Source organism: Parasteatoda tepidariorum, chromosome 1, assembly GCF_982258835.1.
Source record: "Parasteatoda tepidariorum strain Cologne lab strain chromosome 1, Ptep-v5.0, whole genome shotgun sequence".
Classification (NCBI taxonomy): domain Eukaryota; kingdom Metazoa; phylum Arthropoda; class Arachnida; order Araneae; family Theridiidae; genus Parasteatoda; species Parasteatoda tepidariorum.
The window spans coordinates 92,516,739-92,532,336 of NC_141755.1; the positions used below are offsets into that span (position 1 = coordinate 92,516,739).

Below are 15,598 nucleotides of genomic sequence, written 5' to 3' on the forward strand. Positions count from 1 at the left end.
GTAGATCACGTTTCTATTAAAGGGGACTTCATTCCTTCAGATAAAGTTTTTTGGTCCTTGCTATAAAGTGGGCTGCATGTCTTCTACAGAGATAGCTTTTATTCATTAACACCCAGATCGCAAGTTTTTCATCTTTCATTTTTATCATTTATTTGGATACATTATGATTCATGTAGAAATCATCCAAATAACCGAATCATTTGACACTTCTAAATGTCACTTTTAAATTAAAGTGGACAAAAAGGGCCGAATTTATTTAAATAAAGTCTATGTATTGGAATCAATTATTTGAATGAATCCAATCCGTAGATTCTTAACAAGCCCAATTAAGAGTCATTCTATTATCATGTATTTGCATATCTGATATGAATTATCTTATCCCCAATTATTTATTTTACTTAACTATAGGCCACTTTTTTACTAAAAGCTACTTCATTAATTTTTCTTAAAACCTTCGGTCTTGGCTTTAAAATTGGCTAAATGTCTTTTAGACGTAAAAATCCAGAATATTTATTTCATCTTTCATTAATTCGGATATATGATATGAATCATCTAAGAATCATTAAATAACCAATATTTTTTTATTTCTATTTGACCCGAATTTCAGCTAAAGAGGCCTAGAGGAATTAATTTATTCAAATTAAAATCTATTTATTGAAACCTGTATTCGATTGATTTTATACGAATTCAAATCAAATTCAGATTTGAGTAATTCTATTGTCATAGATTCTGATATTTGATTTGGATGATTTAGAAATAATAAAATCACCAATTTATTTTACTAGTTTATAGGCCACTTTTCATCTAAAGAAGGACTTCATTCCCTTTTCTATAGGTCTTTGGTCCTGGCTTTGAAATGGGCTGCATGTCTTTTAGATAGATAGCTATTAGTCGTTAATATCCAGAATACTTTTTTTCCATCTTTTATTTTGAAATCGCTATCACAAGATACTTCTTTTTTTTCGTAATGGATATGAGGGATGAGGGGGGAAAGAGAAAGTCGTTGTCCCCCTTTTTTTCGAAGGGTGGGAGGTGTTGATGTGACTGCAGAAGATGAACGTGATTTGAGGCCATCAGTGAAAAAGTTTTTTTGATATCTTCTTGATGATTTCAAATAAAATTTATTAACTTTCAAACTTATTTTTCTAAAAAAAATAAATAATATCGCTAGGCTTTTTGAAAGGGAAAAAAATAAACAAATGTTATCTAAATAGCAATTAATAGATAACAATTAATAAATACCAATTAATAGACTAAAAATTATTAATTTCTAAATTCTATTAAATAACCAGAAACAAATTCTCAATATTTTTAATTAGAAAAGGAAATCAAACATCGTAAAGCTATTTAAAATAGCAAAAAAAGCAATAATAAATCATGTTAAAATTAACATAATTTTATCATCTGTTAAATATTAAAAACGCAACAGCCCCCGAAATCTCATTGCAAATTATATCTCTCCATATAACCTTTGAAGTGAAAAGCAAATAATTTTGTGCTTGTTAAGACGCTAATTCCTAACCTATCACCTCACTTCAGACCATACCAAAAGGGGTCACCCCAGGTTGTTAAAAAGCTATGACCAAAGGGTGCTAAAAGCTACGGGGTCACCACACTTTTTTTACTCAGACCCTAGAATTTAGTCCATGACCACCAGTTTCTAACCAGAAGTTTAAACGACTACCCAACAAATTCTAGTCATCAATCACTTTCCAAAAAATTTGAGTGCAAAAAGTTGAAAAGATTTGTTTAATTTAGGATTTATTCAAATAAATTCCTCAAAATAGCAAAAATAAAATACGTTTAACGAAACTAAATGTCTTAAAAGTTTACTTTAAAATATCATATCAGTTTAAATAAAGCGTTATTTTTTAAATTTAAAGGAATATCATGATTTCGAATATATTATTGGAGTTACTTTTTCGTATGCAAAAATACAATTTTAATTAGTTTAATTTCATATTAATTTTTCGCCGTACTTCAATATTAAAAATATATGCGCTTTAACCCTCAATATGCCGTGGTAGACCAACATTAACTTAAAATATTAAAATGACTAAAAAATTGTGTCTTTCGGACTTTCACGCATATGAAACATCGAATTCCACTTATTCAGATTACGTCATGTACAATTGTACAATAGCCTGTCATATTCGACAAAACGACAATTCTAGTTCAGTATTACAATCCGTATGTAAGAGTTCGTGTTCTATACTGGGGAAATGGTTGGAAGGGGAGGGGAAGGAGATAAGCTCAGATTTGATATGTTGACCCATATATTTTCTGATTAACAGATGTTCAACGGCTCTACTGAACAATATATTCTGAATTACGAGGTTGGTGGAGGGGGAGTATGGTCCAGGTGGGGGCACCTCCAATTGCTCCGGGTCGTTGCCCCTCTTGGAAGATTTTCGGCAGCATCCTTGACTTTGAACGAAAATTCTTTTTTTCGAAAAGCAATACGTCTCTGCCAAAAATGCTTCTGACCCTTCAACTAGTTTTAAAAGAAATGGTGGTATTTATCCTCTACTCGATAGCGCTCACCCCCTAAAGATTAATACGCAATCTTATATGGTTTGAGTTGCGAACCTAGCTACTATCTAGTTTGTGCTGTTTGCAATGTTGTTATTTCTTTGGAATCTCCTTTCGCCACGAATTTATTATAACTTTTCAGCTTATACAGCAGAAATCTCCATAGGCCAAGAGATGGCGCTATCTTATAGAAGTCAAATCTTGTAAAATTTCGTCATGACACGATTTAACTACTTTCAAACATCCCTTAGAATTGCATTTTGTGGTGTTGATTTAATTTGTTTATGCTCTTAAATACTAATAAATTATGGTATATAGAAATTTATTAATTTATTATTTTATTTTATTTATCTGCTCTTTATTTTTTTATTTTATTTCTTTAATTTCTTTCCATTTATTTTTTATTTATTTATTTTTCGATTGGGAAATTTTTCTGTTTTACAGAAATAAACTTAACGTGCGATAACCAGACCGCTGATTTGTTTACAAGAGCAAAAATAAAATATATATATATATATATGTAAAATTGAGTGAGAAATTAAGAAATATTTGTAAAATTATAGCTTTCATCAAGAAATATATTTTTGTCTTTCAACTATTTTTGCTATAATAAAAAACCAATTACGTTTCTTACTTCACCATACAATAAAGGAGCAAATATAATATGACTGAAACAAAGATTCTTTAAACTTTTCCTTAGACTACCAAGGTTTTTTAAACTTTATTCTTATTTGTTTACAAAAGCGAAAATTTAAAAAAAAGTCCATAAAATTGAGTAGCAAATTAAAAAATATTTGTAAAAATATAGCATTTACCAAAAAATATATATTTGTGTTTCAACTATCATTTCTAAAATCAAAGAAAAGTAACGTTTTTGGCTTCATCATACAATAAAGAAGTAAAAATAATATGGCTGAAACAAAGATTCTTTAAACTTTATAAATACACTTTACTGTTGCTGATAGTAAAGGTAAAGCTGTCAAACTAAGCAGTTTATAACAAAATCGGCACACACGCCTTTAAGTTTTTGCATTTTTCATAGAAAATATTCTTTGGATTGAGAAGTGTGGGTAAAGTGAGTTGTAAGCTGAGTGCTCACAATCCTAAGTTATTGTACGAGTAAATCTATCTTTCCCTTTGCTTTCTTTCGAATTTACAAAAGGTTTGTGAATTTCAAAAAATTCAGAGCTCATGCCTCAAAAACGTTTTACATTTTGTTTAAATGGTTCACTGGTTTCGTTTTTTAAATTTTCTTCTGGGCGAAGGATTTTGCATTTTTCTTCATCTCTTCAAAATTTAGAATTTCGCTTACTCTTAATACTGAGAGAGACAACGGCACTGTTTTCGAAAACTTCAAAACTGGTTTACTTATTTTAATCTTTTGCATTCGTAAAGTTATATTTGTTTTTCTAGTTTACAAACCAAAAAGCTGTTCAGTTCAAGAAATAAGATTTTGAATAATGTATTTATTCAAAAACATGAAAATATTTATAAAGCTTGTTATTATAAACAGTCTAAAAGCTATTTTTATATTGAAGAAGATCATTTTATGAAATAATATTTTTCATTAAGCATTTTAGCAATTACGCAAATGGATATTTTCACTTCTTTTTTAAGCGATGAAACTGTAATAAAAATAAAAGGCTAATTTTCAAAATCTTATTCAAAATAGCCTTATTCACTTAATTACACGTTTCTTTTCCTCGGTTGACGCCTTTAAAATTTTAAAAAAAGTTTTGAAGCTACATTTTTCTGCGGAAAGAAGCTATGAACTTACAATAAAAACATACAAATATAAAAGTAATTTGTTTTTCAGCAATAAATGTCGAATTGATATTGTAACTGTTACTATGACAACCACTCGTTATGAAAATGATTCTTGATTATGTATATACTAATATCTATATAGTTTGTTTTTTTTAAGAAAAGCAATGATTTAAATTAATTTTACTATCGTAAATAAAAGTCCTAAAGGTGGATGCGAGACAAAAATCTTATGTCACTAGGAGTAGCATCACATTATGCCATTACAATCCTTATTTATGAAAGAAACCTATTTACAATAGAAAATAAAAGAAAACTAAAAAAAATTTAAGAGTATGTAAAAAAATTTATATGCCTGGTGATTCATAATTACCTCTCATATTATAAAATTTAATGGGATAATATTTGGACACTTTGTGAATTTTGTTTTATTTTATTATATTTATTCCTTAATTTATCCATTTATTCTGGCACTTTGATAAAACTAAAATGAGCAGCATATTTTACAAATTAAATTGTCCAAAAGCTATTTTCCCAAAGAAACTAAAGCTTACGTCTGACTGCCAAAACAATTTCCAAAAAAAAGTTTTCTGTTGACAAAAAGTTTTCTGTGATTAAATTTACCTTATTAAGGTAAATTTAAGACAAAAAAATCAGTCTCAAAGTTGACTAATTATTATACTAGCACTCAGAAAATATTCTTGTTACCGAATAAGCAAAAGTTACTTTTTCAGAATCTAATTTCGTTTTTTACATTTTGAGATGAAGACTGAAAATTTCAAAATAAAATTTTTTAATTTTTTATTATAGTTACGATTGATGCTATTATTGTTATTAATTCTATTATCAGAATTAGTTTTGTAATTTATTCTAAGTATATTGATATTATTTATCATGAAAAATAAAAATCATCATCGAATAATGAAATAAATTTCATTTAGAAGTGGGACTTTTTTGCACTAGAAAATATCAAGTTGTTTTATCAAGCGCCGATTGCCTTTCTTTTGCCTTTAGTGGCCTTCAGTTTTGCAATGCTTTAGACAGACTTTTCAGTGTGCAACGCCTTAGACAGAAAAATAATGGATTGGTTTAAATTTTACAAAAATCTTAAAAGTTTGCATGAAGTCCGGTGAATTAAGAACATTTTAAGAATCAATCAAGTTTTAACTCTTAATACCTTCTTTGCAAATTATGATTTTTCTTTATTAAACTGAAAAATTTAGTAAATTTGTTAAAAAAATTATTCCCCAAAATACTAATTTTCTTCTTTTAAACAAATTTACCAAGAAACTTAAGTGTCAGGTGAAAACTTCGGTGTGCAATGCCTTAGACAGAAAAATAATGCATTCGTTTTAATTTAACAAAGATCTTAAAAGTTTACATCAAGTACGGTGATTAAAGAACACTGAATGAATCAATCGAGTTTCAACTCTTAATACCTTCTTTGTAAATTATTATGATTTTTCCTTATTAATTTGGAGAATCCAGTAAGTTTATAGACAAATTTATTCCCAAGAATACTAAACTTCTTCTTTTAAACAAATTTACGAAGAAACTGAAGTATCAGAAGGAAATTTCTAGACGCATTGCATTAGACAGAAAAATAATGCATTCGCGGAAGGATGCTTTTCTTTCGAGGCCTTGCTTCATCTCACCAGCACATTTTCTTCACAATCCTGTGAACCGAAAATGAATTTTCGTTTGCCTACAAGGGACACAGTTAGAACTTCTTCAGTTACGCGAAAAGGTGGAAGAAACGGGAAGACCAAAATAAATAAGAAAGAAAAATTTTCTTATATAACTTTGTGTCTGTCTAACGAAAAACCTTCGTAGCGAAAATTGGAAAAGGTGAGTTCGTGGAGGTGAAAATTTGCTCTGCCATAAACTCACGGCAGGAAATTACGCCGTTTCCACAGGCATCATCACACAGGCAGAACTCTTCTGGTGACAGTTGTTGAGAGGGACCCTCCATAAAATTACATCTTTTTTTTTGTTTTATTTTAGTTTTAGAAAAATTTGGTTTTTCTCTAAAATATATAACTTTTCCTGAGTTTGAAAGTAAAGGTAAGTATTTTCTTAAGAATAAAATATAGCGGGTGACAAATGGAAAAAAAAACGTAATTACTTAAAGAAATAATTATATGAAATAATTTCTTTGTAATCCATGGAAAAGATATACGTTACAATCTTAGTTCAACTGTAATGTACTTCGTAAGAAAATTTGTTGGATTGTTGTCACCATTTTTGGCATAGCTGTAAACTTAATACATTTTCAAGTATAGAACTATAATTATAGTGCAAAAAAAGTTATGTAAAATTGGCAAAATACGTTTGTTTGAAGGAATTAGTGCTAATATATGTAATAAAAGCATGCACGGAGAAAACAAATTCTCGCAAAATTACAGTACTGTATGGTAATGACATTTCTGGTAAAAAAAAATCAATACATCTGGTATAAAAACTAAAATATACGGTATTAAAATTATTCATTTTCCATTATTAAGGTAATATTTTACCAGAAATTCTGTTTTTCAAAATCATAATTTTTATTATCACACATTTTGTAACACATACAAAACTGAAAAGTAAATTTAACCAAATAAATGGTTTTTATACCATACTCTAAGGCAGGGGTCCCCAACCCTATGCCCGCGGGCACCATGGTCCAGCTGCGATCGGTCCAGCTGCGCCCGCTGCTTGTGCCCAACGATAAAATATTTCAGTTTTCCATTTCCCCATAAAATGCTATGCAAATACATACAAAAGTTCGCTAGCCCAGTAAAGGTAAAGTACTTGATAGGTTTCTACATTTAACTGAAGAAATAAAAAATTATCTTGCAGTCAAAAATCAAGTATTTTTAGATCTAAGAGACCAGACCCTCTTTGGCTAACAGATTTGTCTTTCATAACGGAAAAATTAAATAATTAAAACTTGGAGCTGCAAGGAATGGACAAACATATAGCAAGAATGATAGGGGCTATAAATTCGTTCAGAGCTAAGCTAGTTTCGTGGATATCACATTTTAAAATGAAGTCTCTTGTGCATTTTCCATACATGATCAGTTTGAAAAGCGCTTTCAACAATTTAATATCATCGAGATATTTGATCACATATTTTGTAAATTCTTTTACCAATCAAATAAACGTAACCATAATAGCAACATACATTTCAGAATTTCTTCAAGTAAGGTGGAGATAGAAATTTTGGATCTTCAGAATGACATTATCCTCAAAACTATTATATCAGATGAGAAATTCTGGAATATAGTTGTCAGAAATAAATTTCATTCTTAAAAAGAGCAGCATATTAAATAAAGTAGTTTTTTTGGTTCCACATACTTGTGCGAATCATTGCTTTATATCATAAAATCAAAATATAGATCCCGACTAACAGATGAACAGCTTGACGATTCCTTGCGAGCAGAAATTTCACCATATTCTCCCAATTATGAAGCGCTGGCCAGTGAAATGCAATGCCAAAGATCACATTACTGTATTTTATATATTTTATAAATAATTTTTATAATTCGTATGGTTGGAAAAAGCAATTTAGTAATCATTTATTTTACACAAGAATATTAATACTAATTATATTCCTAAGTTAAATAAATTTTTAAAATTAAATTCTTTGTACATTATATGCAGTGTGTATTATTACCTATGTCTATCAACTATAAATTTATCTTAAAAAATTAAATGGTGCCCGCCATTCGACCGATATTCTGATATTTGCTCTTAGGTACAAAAAGGTTGGAGACCCCTGCTCTAAGGTTTCATGATAAACTTTCCAAATTTTAACACACTTCATAAAACCAAATTTTATTGTTAATTTTACCAAAATTATAACCACTTCAGTAAAAATTACTCAGCTTTTTGTTGCTTCCAAAGAGCTAGAAATATGATTCATATTACCATATTCTAGTAGTTTGGATCGTATTTTTCGTCTCAGTATACTTGCTATTTAAGCGAAATGTTTTTGCAATGAAGCAATTAATTTATTCTAATGAACATGAAAATATGCATTGCCAGCAAGTAAAATAGCAAAGCATCAAAGGGTAAATTTGAAATGGAATGTATATAGTGAAAACGTAAATGAAAAATGCGATTATATGCACTGCAAAAAAATTTTAATTTAAATCAAAATAAAAAAAGGCGACAACTATTCCCCAAAATATTTTATAGTGTTCTTCTTGTGCTGTTGGAGGAACATTGATCTACCTATATAGTGCCCACAATAAAGTGGTTGTTAGATAAGCTAGTACATTAGGCACTACAGGGTTTTTTTTTTCTTCAAAAAAATAGAATGACGAATTATTTCTTTAAAGTTGACAACACTCATTTCCTCAAAAAAGTTTCAATAGTTATTTCTTCACTTAGACGAAAGTTTTCTCAGAGCATGTTCCAGGAAATGATTTCGTCAAAAACGGCGAAATTTTCGTGATATTTGAGTGTCCATCTATTGAATCATAGTAATTACTAATTTGTTACATTTATTATTCGTGAATGTTATTATATTCAATTATTTCGTCAAATTTTTTTCACTGGATCTTGTAGCGTCTAATACAACCTAGTAACAATTACACCTTGTCCCCAGTTGGGCTAACAATTGGCTCAATGTGGGTACTATATGAACATGCACCGAGGGACCAATATTGAGTTGTCTAAATTTGTTAATATTTGTCCTATATAGGGCCAATATCGGCATATATAGAGCCAATATTTGGCATATATTGGCTGAAATATAAATACAAAAAAACGAGTTGTTGTTGGCGTATGCCTGTTTAGGCAGAGGGGGTGCGATTGTTCTTGTTTCCTGTGGCGCCATCTATGGCCAAGAATTCGACTTCTGCCACACCATTCGTCACACACTTTTATAGGGCGGACCCATTGATACATCCATTTATTCATCCACATATCATAATTTTGACCTGAATCAGAGAACGATCGATCTCCTATCCAGTACCTCCAGAGGTATTGATTTGTTATGGGAACATGGAGGACTTTTTCGACTCGACAGATTTAACGTGCATCAGCCACCTTACTGCACGGGGAGTCTTCGGCAGGCGGGTTTCGAACCCACGAACTCTCGGACATGGGTCCAGCGCCCTACCGACCAGGCTATCCCGGTCCTAAAATAACGGGTGAATCTGACAATTCTATATAAGACCAATATTGATTGTACAATGGCTGCAAAATATCGGGTTTAATCGGACTTTTCCAAATAAGGCCAATATCGGAGAAATAACGGCATTTTGAACCCTTATTGAGCCAAGATTCGTGAATAGTTGTCCAATGAGAGCCCAAGTTATATTGCTGCTAGGGCAGTTGGCAACCTTTTTACATAATTTGGCTTAGACAATCTATTTTACTATTAATTTGATTCTTTTAAAATTCTAAAGCTATAAAAACTATTCTTTTGCAACTTTCAGAAAAAAATCTGTGAATCAGAAATGGATCAAAGTTCAAATATCGGCGTCCATCCAGATTCAGAACTAATTTTTTTTCCAACACAAACTGAAAAGCATTTTCTTAAAGCTCGATTTGCAAATTTTGTCAGTTTGCGATCCTTCACGGGTCATTTAATCAGTGTTCTTCGAATTTCGAACACCCCATCCACCCTTGTATACAGAACTCTCTTTTGGTCATCAGCATCTATGCTTATATCTCCTTTTTCTCCAACGATCTTAAAAAATTTCAGGCACTATTTCAGCCAGTCATCATAATTCAGGCGTGTTTAGAAAAGGCACATTTTTTTTTGTGTGTGTGTGAAGGAAGATATGGGTCACGTGATGCACTGCGCATTCCTCCACCCCCTTTTCGAATTTTATTTCATTCCTTCTTTTTATTATCTTTTCCTTGTAAAAATCTAAATCTATCTTGTGCATTAAGGATAATGATGCCTTCCTAGACCAACCGTATTTTCTTGACAGATGTTTTTGATAACTTGTTATTTCAACAGCTTTCTTCTGTGAAGAGAAGTTTTTCAGCCTGCTATTATTTGCAGGTTCTCTCCTGTTTTTCTTTTTTTCCTGTTTTTCTTCTTTTTCTTTCATTTTTCTTTTTTTTTTTTTTGTATTCAAGGAAAGATTTTTCTATTCGACACGATAGAGTGGGTGGTACCAAAGAGGTTCTCTATCTCTCAGTTATCTCTGTATCTCCTTTCTTGCTTGCAAAGGCTGCATCTAGTAATTTAAATGTTGCAAACTTTTTCCAGAGAAGGAGTTTTCGTAAATGCTTCCAGGCTTGAGAAAAAAAAGAATCTTTTCGTTCGCTTGTGTAGTTTTACTGACAAGTCAAGAACACAAGCAAAGCACTTACGGCGACTTTCATTTCAATGTATTTAAAATAAATGCAAAAGAAAAGTATACTTTTCGTAAACCAATTATATGGAAGCAATTGCTTTTCGAATTTCTTATGGTAAAGTACAAAGACAACTGTAAATAGTGCAAAGAAACAAAAAACCCATAGCAATAAAACGAAAAAATAAGCTCTATTCAGTGTACAACAAAGGAAAATTTATTGCTAAATTAATACCAATACAGACCACCACCAAATATCTTATTTAGAGCTAACCTAAACACTCAGTCTAGGAAATTTTCCCTTTAAATTACGGTCAGCGACCGAAAAAGAGCGCTCAAGATAGTGACCATAAAAATAAATTTATGTCATTAAAGTTTCAGGGCAATAATAACACAGACCTGCCTGTAATTATCTGCCGCCTTGTAAAATATAGGGCCACTGACCGTAAATTAACGCTATGCTAGAAGTAGTTACCAACAGCTAGGACCTTGGCGTTCTATGAAACTGAGATGATATATTTGTCAAATAAGGGTGAAATAAGGAACGAGACGAAATAATATAGTGCTACATCTGTTAAAGGGCGAGAATGCTGTGTATTTCTGTACGTATTCACCAATGTCGAAGGCGAGCGAGAAAAAAAGTTCTGGGTTCGAACCCGGGATCTTCATGCCATCATGAAATTTAGGAAGTGCATTTTTAAATTGAGTTAGGAAGTTTCGTATAATAACCCTATAAGGCAATGGTTAACTCTACTAATTTTTCATATGTTTATTACAAATACGGGCACTCAGTTTATATGTCAACAAAGGGAGCTGGCTGTATAAATTAATGGCCAACTTTCCGAAATTTACGCAAATTTCTTAGAAGCCTGGATAATTATTTCAATATTAAGTGCTCATTAAATCAGAGTTTCAAAATTTGCAAACAAGATTTGAAACAATGCAGATACTTTAATAGACAATAATGAGAAGTATTAAAGGTAAAAGTAGCATTTAGTTTCATTCCAAGCCATGTCCATAACTTCATCAATCAGCCTTTGTTTTACTATTCATTTTAGTAAGATCTTTCCAGAAAAAAAAATCCATAATAATTTTTTATTATTCTTTTTGCAGTTTGAAAAGAAAATGGAGGACATCACTTGTTTGAAGAATGTTGTCTTCAGCAATAGCAGGAAAATCAGGTCTTATATACATGAGAATATGGAATTGTTCTTTGAATATTTAGAAGAGGTAATCATATGTAGATAAAAGTATATAATTTAATAAGATATGTACAGGGAAGCTTTTATTTCAGCTTTATTCCCTCATCAACTATAATAAGAATATTATTTAACTAAAAGTTCCCAAGATTTTTATTGAATGAAATTATAGATATAGTTCCTGATTTGATCAAAGTGAAATTTAAACCTGAACATTTTGCTCTACTATATTTTAACTTCATCCACAAACATTTTTTAAAAATTTTAATTGTGGAAGAGAAAAGAATTTGTTAAATAAATATATTTTCTAGTTCTATCGTATTATTTAAATTTAATTTGCTTAAAGAAATCCAATTGAGAAAAAAAATTAAATGATCTGCTTGAGATTCGGTATTATTATGTTGATTAGAAAACATATACACACATTTTCTCTATATTACTGTCAACATTATTTTTTTACAATATTTATCAATGAGTTTCTCTCTCTAAAGTATTTTTATACCGTCAGGAAGATTTGTATGATTGCAATAAAGGAACACAATTTAATCATAAGTTTACAAAATCGAGATATTACTCTTTTTCTTTTGATCGAAAGCAATTGTTGGTCGATGTTGTTTATAACTTAAAACGCAAATTTCAATAATTAGTTTATTAAAATTTATTAAAGGCCTATTTTTTAAAAGTTAACTTGAAACATTATAAAATTACGTGTTAGGAATGCTACATAATTTTTTTAAAAGTTAAAAATAATATTTTTAGTCCTTTTCATTTCATTTCAAAGTTGTATTGATTTTAACTTTCGCTTTTAAATTTGAATTGATTTTCAATTCTAAATTTAAAAATCATTAAAAACAAACCTTTCACTACAGTAAATAAAACTCAAATAAATATTTGTAAAGTTTAAAATGTTGCACTCATTTTAAAAATTATGCAGAAAATTACTAGATCTATTTCTTTTGCAATTAATCTTACCATAAAATTAAGAATAATAACTTGGATAAATTTATAATCCAAATATATTTATCCCAACACTCATATTGGAAAATGTTATGCCTCCTTTATCACAAAAGTTACTTAAAAACCAAATGTTCACCTTTATGCAGGAATATGCTCCAGCATGTGGAGCCAGATGGACTCAAGAATAGTGCAAGGTTCTTAACAAGACTTGTAAGTCACTTTACCATTGATCATCACATTATTAAATTTACCACCCTTTTATAGAGGCCCCTAATTTGTCTGTTTTACTCCTTCAATTTGAGAAGGATCCTAAAAATATACATTAGGGGTAGTCTTTACAGAACACTCTATTTTGTTTCTGACGGAAATAGGATGTAATAGCTAATGAGATGTTTTGACAGAAATGGGATGCAAATGGGATCTTAGTGACAAGGTTTTGTGCTAAAACTTTTAAGATTCAGGTAACCTTAAGATATGCTTTGGGCATGCAATGAGGCGAAATAGGTCATTTGAGGCTGATAGCAGAAAAGTTTGAGTCTTGTTTACAGTTTTATATTATGGTCGAATGTGACAGCTATCAAAATTTGAAAATATGTCATAAGTAGTATTGTTTTAATGTTTTTTTTTCTTTTTTTTAGTTTGGTTATAATATTTGGAAAAATATTATGATTGTGTATAGTGTTTTTTTCTTGTCAGTTGATGTACTTTTATTTTTTTATCAGCTGCTTTGCTTTTGTTTGTAAATTTGGTTGCGAAAGTTAAATAATTGATTTTTTTTATATGTTTTGATGAATAAAAGCTAAAAAATAATAAAAAACTATATTTTTCTGTTTATTTATTTGTAATTTTTGCCATAATACAAATTTAAAAAAGAAAATAGTTAAATGTGTTTAAAAACTTTTTATATAATATAGTTCAGAGAAAAATTTGAATTTAAAATAATTTTTTTTCCTGATATATTTTATTGTCTACTTAAAAGACTGAGAAGACAAATTTCAACTATACCTTTTTATATTTCTCTTTAAAACGAATACTTTAACGATAAGGTTCGAAGCTTTGTCGTAATACATGTTCTAATAAAGTACCATCGTACAAACGAAAAAAAGAAATGAATGACTAAGCTATGTTTCTGGAGAATTCCTCCAATTCTCATATTTTTAAATAACGAGCCCTGCCAATAGACGCAAAAAATATAAAACAAAAAAAATACAGTTTTAAAAAGGCACAAGCAAGGGGCCGTACGAAATAGATCAGAGTGTACGACATGCCAATACGAGGTATTTGGCGTAAAAAAATAAGATTTTGGCTGTTTTTTCTACCCTCCCTGCCTCACATTATCGTTAGATACCAAGGGCTGAAATAAATTCTCATTTTTATAGTCGCTTTGGGATATCTAAAAACCAGGATCTGAAATATCGAAAAATTGCCTCGCTGTGCGAAAAGTAATGTTTTAAAATTATTTCTTCTTGTTTTTCACGCCTTGCTTTTCAGCTTCCTATTTATTATTTTTTTATTTCAGTGAAATAAAATGGTTTCGGATTACACGCCATGCTGAATAACGACTAAGTTTTCAAAAAAAAAAGTTATAAAGAATTGAGGATTTCAGAATTTTAATGTTCGAAAAATTCTTTTATCTTCTATTAAGCACATAAGGGCACATATTTTGGAGAAAAAAAATATTACTCTATACCTTCATATAATACTTTTAGAGATAAATGCTCAGAATTAAATACTGTGAAATTTTTGGAATCAGATGACACACTGATTTGCTGTTGATTTTCGAAAGAGAGAAAAATAAAAAATTTTAATGTTCAATAATAGCTATTTTTTTATCTTTTATGAAGGAAAATAAAAGATAATTCTTAATTAAAAAATATTTTATGAGAACATTAAAAAGGGGTACATAATATTTTTTCACACTTAAAATTTTAATTGATAATTAAATACTGTTTAACACCAGAACAAAAAAATCCATCATACCATGTTATGTTTGCTATGTTGGTTCAACATTAAAATCCGTCATACTATGTTGGGTTCGCAATGTTGGCACATAATAAAAATTCCATCATACTATGTTGGGCTTGCAATGTTGGCACATAATAAAAATTCCATCATACTATGTTGTGTATGCTTTGTTGACCTAACATAAAAACCGATCATACCATGTTGGTATGCTATGTTGGCCCAACTTAAAACAGGTGCCAGTTCCTAAATATGGATGTTGGGTAGATTTGATGGTCCCCATCAAGATATATGTTGGTCTTTGATGGGAATTCAAGATGGTAACCATCATATTTATATTGGTCCATCAAAGGAAAACCATCAAGATTTTTTCCCTTGGGACATTATACAAGATAATGAATAACTACTAAATTTCAAAATAAGAGGAATGAAACTGGAAACCAGAATTTTAATATTGTTAGCAGTGTTTTTCTTCTATTACGTACTTACGGATTATAGGGTATTTTAGTCAATGAATCATTGTTCTTCTTCATACAAAGAGTGTGGAATTAAAAGCTTATAATAATACTTTTTTTTTTGTAAAAAATGCTTGTTTTTCATAAAATTGTTGTATTACATTATGCATCAAATATTGGCAAAGTTTTAACGAAGATAATTGTACCAGAATTTTAATTTAATTGCTCCAGAATTTCTATATCTAAAAAAAAAAATTCATCTTCTAGTAATTATGTATAAAAATCAGAAATATCATTATTTTCATTAAAAAATATTTCAAATATATTCAAATATATTCAATTTAAGTCAATTGAGTAAATTATTTTTTTCGCATTTAAATGCCTATTATTTGTGAGTGCAATTCACATTGAAATAAAATATATAATAATC

The 15,598-nt window shown here is 29.7% G+C and overlaps 1 long non-coding RNA gene across 1 annotated transcript in view; it reads left to right on the forward strand.

The window, feature by feature from the left end:
- LOC107453389 (uncharacterized) overlaps window positions 1–15,598 on the forward strand; it is a 212,756-nt gene that overhangs the window by 179,213 nt on the left and 17,945 nt on the right. The window contains exon 6 of the long non-coding RNA XR_001585319.4: window positions 11,709–11,825. This is a non-coding gene — a long non-coding RNA (uncharacterized LOC107453389). The remainder of the gene's footprint in view (window positions 1–11,708; window positions 11,826–15,598) is intronic.